The following is a 20,412-nucleotide window of genomic DNA, read 5'->3' as shown; positions in this document are numbered from 1 at the left end:
CAATCTGGGATGACCTTAAAATCACGGCAGACTTCGCGGGATGTGCCGCATTAATCCTTCTTGACCTATCGGCCACCTTTGATACTATCAATCACTCAATCCTCCTTGACACTCCCTAGGAATTCGTGGAACTGCTCTCAAATGGATAGCTTCATTCCTCAAAGATAGGTACCAAATAACAATACTATCCACCTATCCCTCCCAAGCTCGACCAGTCGACACGGGAGTTCCACAAGGAGCTTGCCTATCTGCCCTCCTCTTCAATCTCTACTTAACCACCCTCCCACCAATAATTCGTTCACACAACCTTCTGTGTTACAACTACGCGGATGACACTCAACTAATTCTAAAACTCCTGAACTCAAAACCCAACTGCCGTCCTGACCCCGCTTCCTGCCTCCTTGACATAGAGCTCTGGATGACCCAAAGCCACCTCTTGTTAAATCCCTCCAAAACAGAAATCATGGTATGTGGCAACTCCAAACTTCTTCCACACCCACTACCCTGGCCACCTGCCATGGGCAACTCACCCACTCCCTCTATAACTCAGTAAAAAACCTTGGATGCACCCTTGACTTTGACCTAACACTCTTGCGCCAAGTCAACAACGTCTCAAAGTCCTGCCACTACCACCTTAAAACTCTTAGGCACATCTTCCATATCTCTCCTTTCCCAACAGACTCTCCACGGTCCAATCAATTGTTATATCAAGACTGGACTACGCAAACCCCCTCTACCTCGGAGTCCATGCTTACCAACTGAATACATTTCAAAGGGCCCAAAACGCAGCAGCCAAATTGCTACTTGCGCTTGGCCCGAGAGACCACATCTCCCCAGCCCTTAAGACTCTACACTGGCTTCCAGTGGCCCGAAGGGTGACTTTCAAAACCTTATGCATTTCTCATCGAGCATTGCATAAATCCGGCCCTCAATATCTTCAAGACAAGCTAAAACCCTATCACCCTCCACGCCCCCTAAGATCAAGCTCAGCCGGCCTCCTAGTCATACCTAAAACAAACCCAGTCAGGTTAGGCGGATCATCATTCTCAGCTTTGGCCCCCATGCTGTGGAACGCACTCCCACCCCACATCCGCCTAACTGATGATCTAATGTCCTTCCGCAAACTACTGAAAACTTGGCTCTTCCCCTAAAACCAACACGTATGCAATCCAACCCAAACGGAATAACAGCATCTCAATGACATCAATCCAACAAACTCCTAGACTCTGAATAACAATACGACAAATGACTGTACAACATCAAGATCCATGTGAGAAATCGACAACTAATAACCGCTAATGTAAACTAAAAGGACAAACAGAATAGAACAAGTAAAGTAGTCCAAAGCAGTGAAGTGGTAAAAAGGAAAAAATTACACAGAAACTGTAAAGAAGTTTAAATTGATGAAATGGATGTAATGAGCGCAAAGGACAAAATGAACAAAAACGGGCAAAATTAATAGAGAGAAGAGGATGGAAAAATGAATACAAAAGACTTATGAATACATAGACAGATGACTCCTACTGTATGAGTGCATGACATAAATGGAAAGTACAGTATAGAAGATTCAGGTACATGAGACAAGAGCAGTGCATGAAATAGAGAGCACGGAACGGATCCAGTGCGTATGACAAATAACATGGCCTGAATCGATAATGCATAATGAATGAACGAAGTGAATGGAGTGGATGAAACCGTTAGAATGGATGACGTGAGTGGAACGGATGAGCGCGCTGAGCGGACGAATGCGTTGAGCAGATGAGTGTGTAGAATGGATGAGTGTATAGAATGGATGAGTGTATAGAAGGGACGAGCATGTTGAGCGGATGAGCGTGTTGAGGGGATGTGTGTATAGAGCGGATGAGTGTATAGAGCGGATGAGTGTATAGAGCGGATGTGTGTATAGAGCAGATGAGTGTGTAGAGCAGATGAGTGTGTAGAGCAGACGACTGTGTAGAGCAGATGAGTGCGTAAGTGCGGAAGAGTGTATAGCACGCAGGAGTGCATAGAGCAGATGAAGGTGCAGAGCGAATCAGCGTGGAGCGGATGAGTCTGTAGAGCAGACGTGGCTATAGGGTGGATGAGTTCAGAGGTGCAGAGGAGTCTGTAGAACGCAGGAACAGATGAATGTGCTGAACGAATGAGTCTATAGAGCGGATGAGTGTATAGAGCGGATGAGTGTACAGAGCGGATGAGTGTATAGAGTGCATGAGTGCATAGAGCGGATGAGTGTATGATTCGGATGAGTGCGTATGAGCAAACGACTTTGTAGAACTGATGAATGTGTGGAAAGAATGATTGCATAGAACGGATGAGTGCGTGGAGCAGATGGGTGCGCAGAGCAGATGGGTGTGCAGAGCGGAGGGGTGCGCAGAGCGGAAGAGTGCGCAGAGCGAAAGAGTGCTCAGAGCGGAACAGTGCGCAGATCAGACTAGTGGGTAGAGCGGACGAGTGTATAGAGCAGATGAGTGCGTAAGAGCGAATGAGCGCGTAAGAGTGGAGGGTTGCGTAAGAGCGGGTAAATGCATAGAGCGAACGAGTGCGTAGAGCGGATGAGTGCGTAGAGCGTGCAAGGGCATAAAATGGATGAGTGCCTAGAGTGGACGAATGCCTAGAGCGCACGAGTCAATAGAGAAGACTAGAGCGTAGGGCGCATGAATGCACAGTGCGGATTACTGCGTGGATCAGATGAGTTGCATAGAGCGGATGAGTTGCATAGAGCGGATGAGTTGGTAGAGCAGATGTGTGCGTAGAGCGGATGAGTGCGTAGAGTGGATGAGTGCGTAGAGCGGATGGAATGGGTGAAGTATGTGGATGGAATGGGCGACGTATATGGATTGAACGAGTGATATATGTAAATAGAATGGGTGACGTATGTAGATGGAACAGGGTGACGTATGTGAATGGACGAGCGCACAGAATGGACGAGTGCGTAGAACGGATGGAGCAGGCGAGGTATGTCGATGGATTGGGGACGTATGTGGAACAGATCCGAGTGCATAGAACAGATCCGAGTGCATGAAACTGACTGGAGTGCGTGGAATGGCTCGGAGTGCGTCTAATGGTTCGGAGTGTGCGGAATTGTTCGTTGTGCACGGAATGGTTTGGAGTGCACGGAATGGTTTGGAGTGCGCTGAATGGTTCGGAGTGCGCGGAATGCATGGAGCGGACTGGAATGCATGGAGCGGACTGGAATACATGGAGCGGACTGTAATGCATGGAGCGGACTAGAGCGCATAGAAATGCGTGATTTACATGAATGGTTTGGAATGCATGTAACGTTTGAAAGAGCATGTAAACCATCTTATCACATCACCATGCTTACTCTCCTCTTTACATAACCATTCAACTAGAACACAGAGATACTATGACACCATTCGGTATATCTGTTCTCATACCAACATCTGCCTCATACTCCACATCACTCTAACTAATCACTGCTGGTTTCACACCCCCCAGCCAGGCGTTCTCCTCGGGCCTAACGCAACAGAACCGGTCTGGATAAAACCTGCCAGAACAAACACATACCCCTGATCTCTCAACCACCACACCTACCGCTACGAAGCAGCTATTACATGAATGCCACACCAGCTGCACACATATCCGTTGCTCACAAGCACCTTTGACTCTCTCTACTCTCTCCACTGACTTGAACTTCGGTTCCCGAGGGCGTTCAACCTACCAGCGCCTTCAGACCATACCAATGGTACATAAGGCGCTATATAAATGCAAAGTAACATAACATAACATAACATAACAAAACACAGTCAAAAAACAGTCAAGACTAGGTACTTATCCTACTAGGTACTTTCACTTCTGGGGGGTGGACATCACCTTCCCTTTGCATGCCAATGCCACCTCTACCCTCAATACCCCATATGAGTACTAATAAATATGTTATATACATCCTGCCACTTTCCTTTTCCGACAATTGCTTCACCACTGGCTTAGCCATACATCTAGACTTCGTATTGCACCATTCACACACCATATTCTTGTAACACTGGCTACCATACATTAAACAGTCTGTAGAGATAATAAAACCACCACACATGCGCACTGTTTTTCTATTTATGTGAAAAGGTTTAAACTTCATAGCAAGAAAAGCACACATTTCAGATTTTCAGATTGTTGATAGGTAAGAACAAGTAAAATGTAATTGTTTCAGTGCAGTACCAGTTTTCCTTTGGTTCTGGAACAACCCAAACTCACATTCATTATAATGAGTGCAATCCAAACTGAACCCAGCTCATTAGTAATATGCCCCTACCTTTGCCTAATATTGGTTTAGTATGGGATTAGATATTAGGGACTCTCTTGCATAGCAGAACAACCCCTATAACTAAGTTAGATTCAGGCAACAACCTTTATCCATGGGTATTATAGAAATAAAAGGAGTCATGCCTTTTGGGTCAATTTGACACCTTGCCAGATTACCCCAGCTAATTTGATCCCTATTAATGTTGAATCTACTTCACTTGTGACTCTGGCAAACCCAGCCTGTCCCATATTCCTGGGCTCCACTCAGCAGCAGAACCTCCTTTCAGCTGACAGGATCTCAGGACACTGCACTGCTCTGAACTCTGTCACACTGCCAGCTACCCAGATATTGTCAGCTTGCAGCCAGCCCTCAGCAGCATTCAAGGCCTTGTTCTCTCAATTGTGCTCTGGCCCAGTTTTGTCATTCGATGCAAATAGAGGTGGCACAAGCTCACCACTCACCCCCTTCCAAGGACGTTGAGTACTTTTTCTGGTAAGCCCCAGATCTCTTCCAAAATTCAGTGAACAAAAACCCCAGGCCTTGTAAAAGTCAAAACTCAAAAACCCTGGGTCTTGCTACAAATCAGAGTTTGCTAAAGCCCAGCCCAGTTTTAAAGTTTCAGCAAGCCAAAGACCAACCACAAACCCAGTCAAAAACTTAGAAAAAAGCCCCTCCTTGCCTAAAACAGCCACTTCTATCTCCTCTCCATAATCCAGCCCTTTCTGCTATATCACATATGGCTTCTGAACATGTTTCCCTCTTATTTGGTGATGTCACCTGTCACCACCCCTGTAATCACCAGCCCCTTTAATGTGTCAATCCTAACCTCATCACGTGGCAGAAGCTTTGAGAATCTTCCAGCCTTTTCAGCACACAGTTCGCCCCCTTTGGTTCAAGTCACTTACCCTGGTTTTTGTCAACCCCAGCAGCATTCTTTCTTGTTCATCGCTGAGAGGGAAATGCCACACATTTCTTCCTCTTCCTATGCTCCAGAATGACCAATGAACATGTTCATTTCCCATGGGCTCATCATTTTGTAGCACCGAGCACAGCATCTCACCTTGCATATGTTCATCTTTTAAATTTCTGCTTTTATTTTCTGAACCTAACCATAGCCATCAGTACTTTTCGTTTGTGCACCTGCTGCAATGTTAGCTTGCTACAACATTAGTATTGTTATCAGGGTCTGCAGCCTGTAACCTAGCCCCCTCAGTTTACCCTAAATACCCCATGTTAGTACTGTTAGTACTAATATACAACATCACACATGCACAGGCTGCAATGATAGTACCTGCTTACAATCTCCCTACAGGCCCGATAACAATAACCCTACAGGCCCTTTCACCTCCCCTTGCCCCACCAAGATCACATCTCACTCATAACGGTCATGAGGAGAAAACAAAAGACAAAGTGGTGGTTCGTTGGAAAAACAACAGTCCAGAAACAGTTAAGACTAGGTACTTATCCTTTCCTGGAGTGCTGGTTTGCCAGCTTCCTTGTCTTCTGGCATGGCCCCATCAACATCCCTTCCCCCACCAACACTGCCACTCCTCCACAATGGTCCTGAGGAGAAAACAAAAGACAAAGTGGTGGTTAGTTGGGAAAACAACAGTCCAGAAACAGTTAAGACTAGGTACTTATCCTTTCCTGAAGTGCAGGTCTGCCGGTGTCTTTGTCTTCTGGTGGTCCTGATGTGAAAACAAAAGAAAAAGTGGTGGTTAGATGGGAAAGGGCGTGTGTGTAAATGTGCCTAAGCAGCATCTGGCTCCTACTGGTCCTGTCCTTTCCTCTCCTCTGCTGAGTGTCGGCTGGGGGTGAGGCACTCATCTGCTTTCTGTGTTGCTCCTTAATAATACGGCTCCCGCTGGTCCTGCCCTTCTCCTCTGCTCTGCTGAATGTCAGACTGGTGCAGGGTGCTCACCTGCTTGCTGCGTCGCTCCTCATTCATGCGGTTTCTACTGGTTCAGTTCTTCTTCTTGATCTGCTGAGTGATGACTGGGGGTGGGGCACACATCAGCTTGCTGCGTTGCTCCTCATTCCTCATAGCCTGGTACTCTTCAGTGTGGTGCTTCTTGATGTGTTCATGGGCAATAGTCAACACATTTTGAAGCAGCCTGTCTCCACACCCCAGAGGCAACCCATAGAACTGGCATGATTGAATCAAGCCACCAAGGAATGGCTCGCACCCCTCTGTCGGCACTACTGGAATCCCACAACCCAATAGAGCAGAAAAATCAGGAACCTGATGAACGCTTTTCAGTGGTGTGCGTGTGGTCATAACCGGAGGTTGTAGGTTCCTTGCTGAGGCACTTTGAGAAGCGATGTCCCTTGTTGCTGTTGTGCCAGTGATTGTGGTGGAGATCCTCATTCTTGCAGTGGTGGTGAATGCACTGCCTGAGGTCGTCGTCACCAGTGGTGCTGCTGGGCTCTCAGAATCTCTGGAGATCTTCTGATGTCTTTGCAGGTGTAGGCACATGGACGATATGCCAAGCTAAATTTCCCGGAAACGGCTCCCCTTCAAACTTCTTGGACGCAGTGGAGTTAGATGAATGTTGCAGCAGCCATGATCATGTTGACTCCATGTGGAAGGGTGAAGTAGTTCCAGTCCCCTACTTTCCTCCAGTGACAGTGCTGGAGACAGCTGGTCTGATGGTGCTGACATGGGCTGATGATCTACCAGTTGTAGTGGTTGGAAATGATGGTCCTGCAGAGGTGCTGGGAGCTACTGGACTGGCACTGGTGGTGGGAGGTGATAGTTCAATAGTGGTGGTGGTAGCTGATGGTCCAGCGGCTGCCAGTCCTATGGTGCAGGAACGGCTGCTGGTCCTGTGGTGTGGGGGGGTGGCTGATGGTTTGGCAAATATTGGTGCCATGGTGCCAGCTTTTGGACTAGTGGTGGTGGGGTTGCAGCCCCTCTCTGCTATTCTGTGCTCGTGGGGACACTGGGTCTTGTTCTTCCTCCTCCTGCTCGCTGTTGGTGATGCCGACACTGCTTACAGGTCCCTTGACTGGCGAAGGTAAGGTCATACCCTGTGAAGGATGTCTCCTCCTTATCATCCTCCAAAACAATGATGGCAGCTTCCTCAGTGTATGATTCGGCGGTGGTGTTGTCTGCTGGTGTGTTGTTGGTCGTTACTGGTCAAGTGGTGGTGGTGGAATTGTCTGTTGATATGGTGGTGGCAATGGTGGCTTCCCTCTTGGGGTTCTAGATTTGGTGTGGCTACTGTGAGTCCTCCTCTGGCCCCTTGACTCGCAACGGAAGTTTGAGGGCTGCTAAGTAGGAAGTTGGAGGAGTGGCGCACTGCTATGCCTCCTCCTAATCCTCCTCTTCCTCCTGCACTTCATCATGCGGGTCAATGATGGTGACCTCCTCTTCAGAGTCTGATTCCATGGCCGTGGTAGGCCGGAATGCAGGCAGCGGTGCTGGGTTGCAAAACATGCCCATATTGGACAGTAGACAGCCAAGGATGTCATCTGCTGACGTCGCTCTGCTTCCAGGAAACAGGTCCTGCTCCTCCTGTGGAGGTTTGCTGCTGCTGCTGGCTGCATACGGTGGGGAATCGCCTCCTGACGCCATTATAAGCTGGTGCCAGCTTACACTGCTCCTCTTGCTGCTAATGGTGGTCCTGCTGCTGGTGGTCCTACTACAAGAAGGTCCTGCTGTAGAAGTGGTGGTGTGCGATTTTGTTAGTGTTACTGCTGCTGCTAGTACTCCTGTCCTCTCGAAAACCGAAGAGGTGTGGTGGAGACTTGGATGGAGATAAGGCTGCATTTATATAGGCAGGGCCACAAACAAGGTAGCCAATCGCGGGAAACCATTTCACGCATGAATCGTATAATTCACATTCTCACTGAGCACGCTGCAAAAAGAAGAGCGAAGGACATGCGACAAAAACGTTCTCACTATCACGATTCACGTTACTTATGCTGTAATACGCATGTGTACAAAACAGAAATTCAGAGTTCATCATTCCAGGCAATGCACGACGCAAAGCGCATGCGTGCAATGACAAATAGATGTCCTACATAGCCCGACATCAAAATGGGCAGGCGCACATGTGCATGAATGCGGATCATGCACCCCGTGTGAAATACGGGACGAACACATTTGAGAAACAACGTGTCTGAAACGACGAAATGCGTTCCACGTGCGGACGCAACCACAGAGGTGAAACTTGTGCTTTGCTTCAGGCGGGTTTCGCAAGGGAAGCTATATGCGAATTAGATAATTTTGTGTTTTTCGGCACGGCGGCTGTGAACATTTCAGATGAATCTGCGGCTGCTTCCGAACAGTGGAGCGGGGCGGAGCACATCCAAATCTGACAGCTTTCGTTATCGCTGCTGGCGGAGCAGAATCTAACAACTTAACTTTCCCAGGCCTTACTTTGCTTTAAAACAAGATGGCTGTGGTGGGCAAGGGTGGGTCACGCACATTGACAAGTGTGTCCTAATTTGAATGATTCTGTGACAAATTGACTAATCACGAAACGGTGCAGGTGTGACCATTCATTTAAACATGGGGGTGAAATAATCAGCTTTAAGACATCAAGCTGTAATTTGCTATTAAACATGTAGGTCAAAATTATCCTAAACCGTGATCTGCCAGTCTGCCACGGCCCAATCCCAAGACTGCTCCTTCAAATGTTTGCTCTGCAGGGGAACGGATCATGTGGCAATAACATAGCATGACATAGACATACACTCAACAGAGCAACCACATAATTATACTTTGGGCATCATTTACAAAAGTGCTTTTCAATGGGAAAATCACATTGCAAACGCTTTGTAAATCAGATCCTTTATCATTTATCACATGCATATGCACTGCAGTTTCACCGGTGAGCAGATTGGGTCTAAGCTCAAACCTCTGCCCCTGAATTGTTGAGAAAAGAACCTCATAGATTTTTGTTGCTGCAATTAAAGACTTAGCCTGGTTTTTCGAAGGGTGGGATTCCCATTAGCAATGCTCCAATGTATTGTCAATTTCTAGAAGGGGCAAACCAAGAAAGGGCCATGTCAGCTAACCCTATTTCATCTTTCTCCATTTGGAACCATGAAACCGGCACACACTTGTGACAGTATTAAGCAAACGAGGGTATCTTTATTCTCAAATTTGAAAATCTTTTTTTTTTTACAAAAGCTATGCTTAAATAATTGGAGTTACTAATTCTATGAACATGAGACAGAAATGTACTGTAGTGTTTATTATTCATTCTGGAGAATTTTACATGCTGCACTCCTGTCTCCCTTTTACCCTGAACTGCAGACCTGCCCAGTGTCACCCAACTAGTATGACACCCACACATTTTCATGCACCGTGCCACATTGCAGCGAACCAGTCAACATGTCACAGAAGGAGAGGTGCTCTTGACATCCTTTCATAGACCTTACTCGGAACCTGGAGGAGCCCATTCTCCACATACCAGCTGCTATCTGCTGTCAACTGCACTGTGTTTGGCCGCTGGCAGGTGTCAAACAAAATACATGGAGAGGTCACACATAAGGACATTGAAGACAGACATGTTGTAGGTGTATACAATTAAAACTTAGTAGCTCTGGGACTGTCTGGCTCCACTTGCAATGTTTAGATCTGGAATTCACATGGGCTTGGTTTGACACTTCTCGCTGACTGGCATCTGAAATCGAAAGGCATTCATTTCTCTTTCACATGCTCCCTTTCTTGAGAATGTCCTGTTTTACTGCAATACATTTTAAATACAGGAGCTACTTTCAGATCACATGATGCAGCATTCCCTTTATACAAACCTGCCTCTTCAATTCCGGGACGTTCGGTCACCAATATGCCACGGTTAGCAGAAGTGGCATCATGTACCTGATGCCATCACAGCACTTTTCAACCTCACAACATCACAGGAAGTGATGCTAACTGACCTTTTGCCCTTGTACATCACAGGAAGTGGCATTGAAAAAGTGCACAAAAAAATAACTGTATGATTAGTTAAAAAAAAATTTCTAAAGCAGAAGAAAAGCCTATTTTTCATTTTCAACTACATATCAGTTCAATCAATCAATCAATCAATTAAAGCATTAGTAGAGCATACTATCACCAAAGGGGAGGAAAGAGAGAACACATTTAGACAAACAGGTGGGTTTTTAGGCTACGTTTGAAAAGGCATAAGTCTTGAATGTGGTAAAGCCCTAATACCAGTGCATTCCAGAGCTTCAGGCCACCAATGGAAAAGGCCTTACCTCCAAACCGCTCCCAACGATAAGCAGGTAACTTGAGTAACACTGCATCCGCGCAGCGAAATGCGCGCCCTGGGTGGTATCACTGAATCTTATCCTGTATAGCTAGACATTCTTTCCCATTCAATGCCCGATGAATAATACATAAGCCCTTAAAATAGAATTGGTCTGGGATGGAAAGCCAGTGTAGCTTGTGCCGCGCTCCAGAGACACAGTGACCAAAGGGAATGCACTTTACCAGACGAACGGCTGCGTTTTGGTAAAAAACCTGTAAATGCTATAGTAGATATGCCGGGTGAGAAAGAAGGGTAGCGTTGCATTAATCAATGCTGCCATTAAGACAGGCTGCTACCACTTGAGCATGGAGATCTTCAGGAATAAAAGGGAGAGCTTGCCTAAATTGCTTTAATTTGAGAAAGTCCAGACTACAAATAGTATTAATCTGGGTTTCCATAGTCAATGAAGCTGAGCTTTTAATGCCCAGGTTCTTGACTGTTTTGGCTGGCACAGGAAGATGTCCCAACAATGGACAGAAAACAGAGGTCCAGCTTTCCGAAGTGCCCGCGGGACCAATAATAAAAACCTCTGTCTTCTTGCCATTACGTTTTAACCAATTGGCTCCCATCCAGTCCCCAATCACTTCTAGACAGGATCTAAGCTGAACAGCAGTTCCAGCCCAATCTGAATCCAACCTGAACAGGATTTGTATATTGTTTGGTGTCATGACCCACGTTTGGACTATTATGCTGCAACATTTGGTGCTGTGGGCTTAGGAAATCCAAGAGGGGGGAAAAGCCCACATTTGCGCCAGAATCCTGGAGAACCACGCAGTCTTTGCGCACAACAAAATGGTCGCCTGACCTGCCACCCACCAGTGTGAGCGTGAGGGACCCGAAGCGCCATGGGTAAAAGGTGGTGCCCAATGAAAAACGGCAGGGCCTGTTGGCTCAAAAAGCACTATGAAATCACCTTTGTGTCTCTGAAATGCAAGATAAAAATTCCTATTTTAAACATTGAAAGATATTCAAAAATCTCACTGAACACCAGCAGACATTTGGCAGAATGTATTATTGTGTGCATACTAAATCTGGAAAGAGAAAGAGCCCAAAACAATGTTTATAACAAAACTGGCTGAGCTGTGGATGTCAGCAGCTCAAGTGAAATTGGACTGAAAGACATTAAAATCTAAATGTTTAAAATAAATGACCTACTGTTGAGTGTCACATAGTTTGCAACTGTTAAATGTCATAGTTTTGAACTTAGAATCAGCGTTCTAGCTGCATGTGTAAAAATTGCAAGTTTGGTTTGAATCTAGAAAACTGGGAACCAAAGTGACATTTGGCTGAAGCCTGGCTTGAAGAGAGTGAATTCTGCCCGGCAACTACCCCCGACAGGAGTTGAAACTTGATTAGCAGCTGTGTTCTCAGGCCTGGCTGCATTCTGCTGCCTCTGCCAAAAAGAGATGACACCTCTCTGATTGAATTAGGGGAAGGGCACCTGGGGACTGCAGGTCCTTGGTCCAGGCAAATGTTAAATTAGGGGAGTCCTCTTGGAAGGAAACGGGGAGGGGCACTGCATCTGTGAGCAAGCTGAGCTTGGGGGAAGTGGATAAACCTGAAATTCCACCATGTGCTTTGGAAAACCACACCCTTTGGGGCCAGAGCATAATTTTAAAAAGATGGATAATTCATCGTGTGGACTTGTAAAAAGTATGTAAATAACAATCATTCTTGTGATTTTTCTGTGCACATTTTAAGAGGTGTCAGGACTCTGTGGTATGTTCTTGGGGGTAGTAGTGGAAAATAAGGTATTACTCCAAATGTCTGTAGGATAAAAATCTGACACTTTATCATCTGAAACCCATATCCCTGGTGCACATTTGTGTAAAATCTGGAAAGGTTTAGAGGTCGTTATCTGGATAAAAAGGGGTGAATTCTGTCATAAGTGGACACGACAATCTTACAAAGACAGGGATCAGATGGTTTGGTGCTACAGAAAATATGTTAACTGGACATATAATATTAGAAAAATGGTACATAGATAAATATGTATTTGGATCAGAAATAGATTTGTGTGCAATTTGACAAGGGGAGGATCCTCTGACCATAAACCTACCTCATCACTCTGACTCACAACCCAGTTCCCCCAATCAAGGGAGAGAGGAGGAACTGGCCAATGATAAGTTTAGAGGGTTGGGCATGCAGAATGAGCCGACCCACCCACTTTCTAAACACATAAAAGGAGACTGTGCAGGACAGGTAGGGACATTCCATTTCCACTTTCTTGCGGGATGCTTTGCCGGGAGACTCCAGACTTCAAATCCATCAATCTCCAGAGACCAGAGATCCAGAGAGACCAGAGATCCAGAGAGACCAGATCGCTGTGCAGTGCTGAGACCCAGACCAGATCGCTGAGAGCTGACCCAGATCGCTCTGCGCAGAACCACTACCAAGTGGCGAGAGAACTGCAGCCAATCCTGACCCGATCCGCGATGAAGTCGCATTCCTGTCCAAAATATAGTGTGAGTACTCAGCCAGCACTGTGCAAAACCAATCTCTTAGTTTAAAATAATCTAATTCAAACTATTTTAACCTATCTAGAACTACACCATAGCATTGTGTGTCCTTCTGTGACTTTAAAGCTGCAAAACTGTCATCTGTCATTCTGAAACTTTAAAATTTCATTTCTGAAAATCTACCTCCACAAACTCGTCCCTATCTCCGGAACCGTTTGTCCTAGGAACGAAATGTAACTTTTATTTTAAAACTGGGATTCTATGCTTTCCAAGGAGCCCTGAACCGACTTGATACTCCTTATAGTGCCTCCGTAATTGCGCTTGACGCACGTGACTAAATTGCCGCAATTTGACATTTTGCTTCATTCCAGCCACGTGTGAAAACATTTATCTTTTGCTTCCATCACGGAATTCTGTTTTCAACTTGATAACCATCCCTGAATCATTGATAGGGCTGGCCTGAACTGATTTAAAGTATCTCTCACTCACCCTGAACCTCCTATAGGGAATTAAAAGCAAGTTGAGTATATTTTTCACTCCATTGCCACCACATTTAAAAGGATTTTGCCTGTGTTTAAAATCATACCTGTTTTCCTCTAAGCTCGCTGGGGGGAACTGGAACTTTGTATTGCATTTGTGTGTATTCCTGAGAATTATGTGTGTTGCTTCCATCTCCTTACATTACATAGGGGGGGAGTGAATTGTCTGAGAAAAAGTGATCATATTATCTTTTGCTGAAATCATATCAAGTTTATTTCTGTACTGCCTTTTATTCATCTTTGCATCTCCTTGAAACCATAAAGCATTCTCTGATACCTTATTCCCCTGTTCCTAGTCATAAGTCACCAGAACTGTGCTATTGTAGGATTACCTATTGCTGATTACTGCTCATATTCACAAGTGTGATATCAATTATTAATTTATTATAAAAGTGCGATATATATATATTGTTTAATTCTCAAATAAACCTTTTAAATTTGCAAAACAAACTTACTTCTTGGCTCAGTGGGGTCAGGGGGATTCTAAGAGAGGGGTGTTATATAAGGGTTGTCATCCAGAGTACACAAACTGGACATAAAAATATATAAATAAGGGCTTCCCTTGGGCATCCCAGACTAGGCACTGACTTAGTGGGATTGCTTGATTGGAGTCTTTAACAATATTATCTGCATAGGAGATAAAATGAAACCTAAAGGAGTGAACGAGGGCTGCCAGTGGTTGGATATATACATTAAAAAGTAAAGAGGTAACGGCAGAGCCCTGCAGAACCCCACAAGTCACAGTTTTAGGGGAAGTACTAAAGTAGACAAGAGAAACAAATTCAAATTGCATGCGGTATGTCAGAAAAGTGTGAAACCATTCCAAGACTGACCCTGAGATGCCAGATCTCTGCTGCAGCCAAGATATAACAAGGGCATGATCAATGGTATCCAAGGCGGCAGACAGGTCCAATAAAATGAGACCTGCCATAACTCCCTGATCCTTGATCATCATCAAGTCATCAAGCACAGAGACTAAAATGGATTCTGTCCCCACTAAGGGACGAAAGCCCATTTGACAAAGGTCCAAAATATGATGGTCATCCAAAAAGGATCTCAATTGAGGAGTGATTACTGCCTCCTTAACTTTCATAAAGAAGGAAGTAAGGAGATAGGCCGCTAATTAGAAAAGGTCGACGCATCTAGGGAAGGTGTTCAGAACTGCTGGAATCTGACCAAAGGCCAGGGTGGAGTTAGGAGCTTCCGCTATAATATCACTGAGGTTTATGGCAGCAGACTTAAACAAATGCAAGGGAATGTCATAAAGTGGTGACATAGATTTCAAGTGAGCTACAATCCACATAATCTCTGATCAGTTGGTAGGCTGAAAGGAATTCAAAACCAAATGGTTCGGGTTATTCAGGGACATCAGGTCAGTGTTGACAGAATTAGAGACACCAACAGAAACGTTGGCAATACTAGCCCTGATCGTTTCCACTTAATTTATTTAAACATGGGACAAGTTGTCACACAGAGTCTGAGACCTTGGGCCTATAGAGACTGTTCCAGGGTTTGACAGCTCTTTAACAGTTTGAAATGTTTTCTTGAGCCCATTTACCGCAGACTGAATAGTAGTGGTAAAATAAACAATTTTAGTAGCCGCTTTAAGCGCTTTGTAATGGGAATTACGATGCTGTCCTAATATGTAATTGGTGCAGTCATGATATGCCAGGGGTATACCCACACAGCAGAACCATCATAGATCAGGAGCACTGCTTTCTTATGCCAGTACTGCCTTATTTATCTAGTTAAAGCCACCTTGCACTGCTTAAAACCTTGAATTCTAACCATAGCCATAATACGCTAAATTCTGCCCCATGTGTCAGGCACTGCTATAAAATGCTAAGTACAATCTATGTACCCTATAGGCCCATCTTATACCAGGGTAGGATGTATATAGTAATAATATGGAAGCTACAGCCCCAGAATCCCAAGTGCTGTGATCCTTGCCAATTTCAGACTTATTCACCCAAGTACAGTCATTTCATGCTGGGTAAAGCCTGAAATGCTAGATCATTGACTCAAACCGACCAATCCCTTTTGGCTGAGGCACAGCCATCCTATTGGATCCAGACCCCAGAGGTGGACCAGTGCAGGAGGATCCCGTGGATGAGGAGTCCCTGGGGAGTGAGAGTGGGGTACCCGGAGCAGAGATGCGGTATCCCTGTTCCCATTTTCCTGTAGAACACCCTCATTCCATTTTCTATCCAAAAACTTTACCTCCCCCATTTCCTACACACACTCTGCTACACGGACCAAACCCTGAAAGGGAAGACAGACTCACACACAGCCAATCTGGTGGATATGTGCCAGTATCAGGGTCAGGCAGAGTCAGGCACTTGATCCGGACGACTCACACCTGAATACTGTTACCTTTCCCGACTGGGATGAAAGGTGGAGCATGAGAGCACACAGAGAGCAAGGTGAGAAGGGCAACCGAAGTGAGCAAGACCAGCATAATGCAAGGGCAGGAAATCCTGGGAAGGCCATGCGACCATGGAAGCCGAGCAGACGGGACCAGGAGGCAAATGAAAAGCTGTGGTCCTACCAGCTGCAGGGTGAAGGTCGCTGCCAATTCCCAAAGTGGCAACTCCCTTTTACTGCAGAAGGTCATGGAGGTACCTCCTTCTTGTGCAGAGTGAGAAACTGAAAGGGGGTGAGCCACACTAGGCCAACAGCCTTGACTAGACGGAAGGTCTTGATAAACTGTATCAGCCGCTGCCGGTGAGTGAAATGGGAGACCGGCTTGTGCTGATAAATGAAAAGGACGTTAACGTTTGAAGTGCTCTTTGGGTAGTCAAGAAACCACAAGCAAAAGCACATTGTAGCAAGAATGAAGAATGGCGAGATTGTGCATGTGAGAGAAGCCAGAGGAAAGAAATCTGAAGCCCTTGAGAGTGTAACCAAGAGAGGAGGTGAATAGTCAAAGTGGTCATACGAGGGTGAAGTCAAGGGTACAAGACCCCCCTTGTACAGTCAAAGTCTTTGACAAAAGGTGAAACAAAGTATAAAATCTAACCTAAGGAATTATTAGCCCTGTAATGCTAAGAACTGCAGATATCAGAAGGCCTTGGGTGAGGAGGCCGATATAAACCTTTGAACTGTATCCAGTATTGTGGGTTGCATGTAGAACGGCATCCATGAGAAAGAGAAGCCTGACTGTTAAAAGTAAATGCACTTGCTACAATATTACAGAGTGACCCAGCGAGACGTGATCGCCTATCGGAACTCTCTGTGTTGAACTGGCAAGTACTTTGAAGTGAAAGCGTAGAAATAAGTGTGATGCTAGCAGTTTGAAGGCTCGCGCCTGATAGGAGGGAAGCCAGAACTGCCTACAGAGGAAGGTCTGAGCCCAGAGGAGGGGGACCTGAGGGAATCGGTGAAACTGAACCAAACATTTGTTTGAAAAGACAATAAGAGCTCCTGCGTGTTATAAGCTACTAGAACTGGTAAAGTTAACTGAACTGTGATTTGAAGGCTGCAGTGTACCTGATGGAGGGATGCCAAATGAAAGCAAGGAAAAGCAAGGGGAACTGAATCCCGCAATTTTGGTAAAATGACTGAACAGTGGTGCAAAGACGAAGGTGAACCCACTGAAGGGGTATCACCAGAAAGGCGGGGAAGAGGGGAATCCCGCATGGTGCGAGCTTGGGAAACGTCTTATGATGCCAAGCAAAAGACATTGGGAGTCATTACGACCTGGGCAGTAAGGGATACCAGGCACTGTTAAGGAGACCGGTGCCGGTAATCCCTTACCGCCCTATTCCAAGGTCCCTTGGCGGGGACCGTAAAGAATGTGTGGTCTGACCACACGTCCCTTACGGGTCCCGCTAAAGGACCAGGGCGCTAATAACGGGCTTGCAAGTCGCGAGCCCGCTGTTAGCGCCCTCCCCATTCCTATTGAGCCCTATGGGGGCTCAAATGGGACTGAGGACTGGTTTGTTCAATGGGGACTTACCGGATCCGCCAGGGTCGGACTGCATCGGTAAGTCCCCATTGAACAACACCGGTGCCGGACCCGTTATTTGGATGCAGTCATGGCGCAAATAGCGCCAAGACTAACACCAATTTCGGAATGAGGCCCATTGACTCAAGGGATCCTGCCATTTCTGAAAATACTGCTTCCTGAGGCCTATAGACTGAAGGGGTTCTCACAGTCATGCCACTGTTCCGCCTTGTCCCGTTATGTAACGTGGGGAAGGGAGTGCACTAGTTCAGCAGTCCTGAACTACCAAAACCCTTTTGGACATCTCAGTTTGCACTACACTCTTTTGTAATACATATCATTGTCCCACACCCTTTTGTTATATAGAGTAAGGATTTGGCAATAGGTTTATTAGTATAGGCCATTTTTTTACTTTGATGGTCATAGCTTGCTCCTATCTTAGATTTAAGTTTTGATTAGGCGTTTTTCTCACCCATATAATGTTGAATAAACACCCTTGGATTGTACTCTTGCGTCTGTCATAGTTCTGATAACCATGCCTTCCTTACAATAGAGATTAGTCTCAGTTTTAAGTGTGTAATACAAAATTAATCAATGAATTGCTTTTTTATAGTGCAAAATTAACTGAATCCCGTTTTCTGATCTCAGTTGGAGAAGTTAGGGAAAATTAGGGCACACAAGATAGAGTGATTTGTCCAAGAACCCACATGATGGTCAAGTGGGGAAGCTGGGATTTGTGCCTAATTCACTGGCTCCAATTTATCCATTTAACCACGTCGCCTAACATCCCATCTTTATTTTTATACCAACAGACCAAGATGTTCACATTGTGATCTTTAATGAGCAGACACAGTTCTTTGAGTTTGAAAGCAGATATGTAAAACAACAAACCACTTCCTAACATATTCTGAAAAAATACATATTTTACAAAACATTTTGGCTAAAACACTATGATTCATTGTGATAGGCTGCACCAGGAAGACACAAACTATCAGCAATCACTTAATAAACTGAGCTACCCAGATTCTTTGTGACCTAAGGCATAAAAAAGGTAATTCCCTACATGTGCAAAGGTACGTAGAAAGGACTGCTTTGCAGGGTTTACAAGACATACAACATCACACTTAAGCAAAATGCAAACAGAGATAAGATACACAAACAGACACAGACACAAACACGGAAAATGTATATATTGGAATGCAGCGACCTCCCCAATAATAACTCTGATTATGCCGTGGCAGGTGCAGTTGTGAATAGTGTTGAGTTTCCTTGTGAACAGAAGTGATTTATTCAGGCTGTTTTTTGAGTGAGCAATACATCACTCTTGAACACCTAAATGTGAGGGCCAGTCGGCTAGGGTTCCCAGAGCCAGTGCAAGGGGTACAAAGTAGTTTGCTAGGGGGACGGGCTGGTACCCAACCTACCCTCAATGGTTGTCCATGTGTCAATTAGAAAGAAAACGGTGTTGTTTCTGTACCAAAGGCATCCCGCACAGGTCAGGCTTGTAAATGTCCCGCACAGGTCAGGCTTGTAAATGGATGTTTACAGCACGAGGCAGCGGTGCGATTTTGCCTCTTTTCTCCTTTACAATGAAGACAGATTTGATGTTTTTAGCAGCGGAGTAACGGCTGAAAATGTTGGGGGGCGGTGAGGCATGGCATCTAAATGAACGGGTCCCCGCCAAATTAGTGGGAGAATATGGAGTGCCACAAAGGTTGTGGGTGGGGGAGGGGACAAACACTCTGCCCTCCCTCTAAAATGATTCCCATGTATTTTAGAGACAGTGTGGTGTCCCTGTTGCCATTCTGCTGTTGGCGACCTAGGCAGCTGCTTCGAAAAGCTTTATTATAGTACAAGTCTCAGGCAAAACCTGCATCTCTTCAAATGGGCACTTTGACCTCTAAAGTACCCCTGTCTTCACTAAAGCGCCTCTGCATCTGCTCACAACACCCCAGCGAAGACTAATGAGGGTTACATTGTTGCATGCAGAGGGTACATTTAGAAGTATTCCTCACTCTCATCTCAGCTGAGGAGGGTATACTTCTGGCTATCTAGGTGTAAACCTGGGTACCAAATTAACCTGTTCCCTGCTATGTTAAACTGATTGAAAACCAAAAAATGACCATCAACCATGCATTTAATGTCAGCGAAAAAATGGCCACCCCTTCAAAGAGTTGGGCATTGTATGTATGCATGAATGGGATTTATGTCACAGACACCTTGCAAGGGAGCAAGGGAGCGCTGTATACAGGGCATTGGCATTGGGGGTGGGCTGCCCTTTCTGCCCACTGCATGCACCATTGGACCTGGGAGCAAACGGAGATCAGCTTCAACCAAATACTGCGTCAACAATAGGTTGCATTGAATCACCCGGGAGTGATGGTTCCAGAGATAACCCAGGCAATTGACATATCTGGTGACCATCAGTATACTACAATTCAAACATTTCAATATTAAATACCCCTTAGTATAGGAAAAACAATAAATGCATTAAAACAAAAAACTTTGGGCAAACTGGGGTACAATGTTCAAGGAAATACTGTTCACGTGAAACAAAGTGTAACTTGAAAACTATAAATGTTTTCTCAAATCTCTGTCTCGTCTGATGGAGAAAAAGAAATCTTCAGAGAAGGGTCTTACTGTACTAAGTAGGACATGTAGAAATGAAAGTGATGTCTGGAAGGTTTAGAATTATTTTTAACCTCAGGCATTGCTCTGGTCAACCCTCCAGTCCATCATCATTCTTAAGCCTGTCAAGCCATTGCAGAAGAGGAAAGACCATATGCAAATCAGGCTTGGTCCCACCCCAAAATGGGAAGTCCAGTCTGAACTGCTTGGTCACATCCCTTCTGTACCAAACTTCAAGCATCCCCAGACGCGTTTTGGCCTATGTAGAATAAAGCATGGATGACACAGTACCACATGGTAGCCATCACTGCAATAT

The sequence above is a fragment of the Ambystoma mexicanum genome, chromosome 10, assembly GCF_040938575.1.
Source record: "Ambystoma mexicanum isolate Mex_15411 chromosome 10, UKY_AmexF1_1, whole genome shotgun sequence".
NCBI lineage: Eukaryota > Metazoa > Chordata > Amphibia > Caudata > Ambystomatidae > Ambystoma > Ambystoma mexicanum.
The sequence above is the reverse complement of the archived record's forward strand: the minus strand, read 5'-3'. Positions refer to the sequence as shown.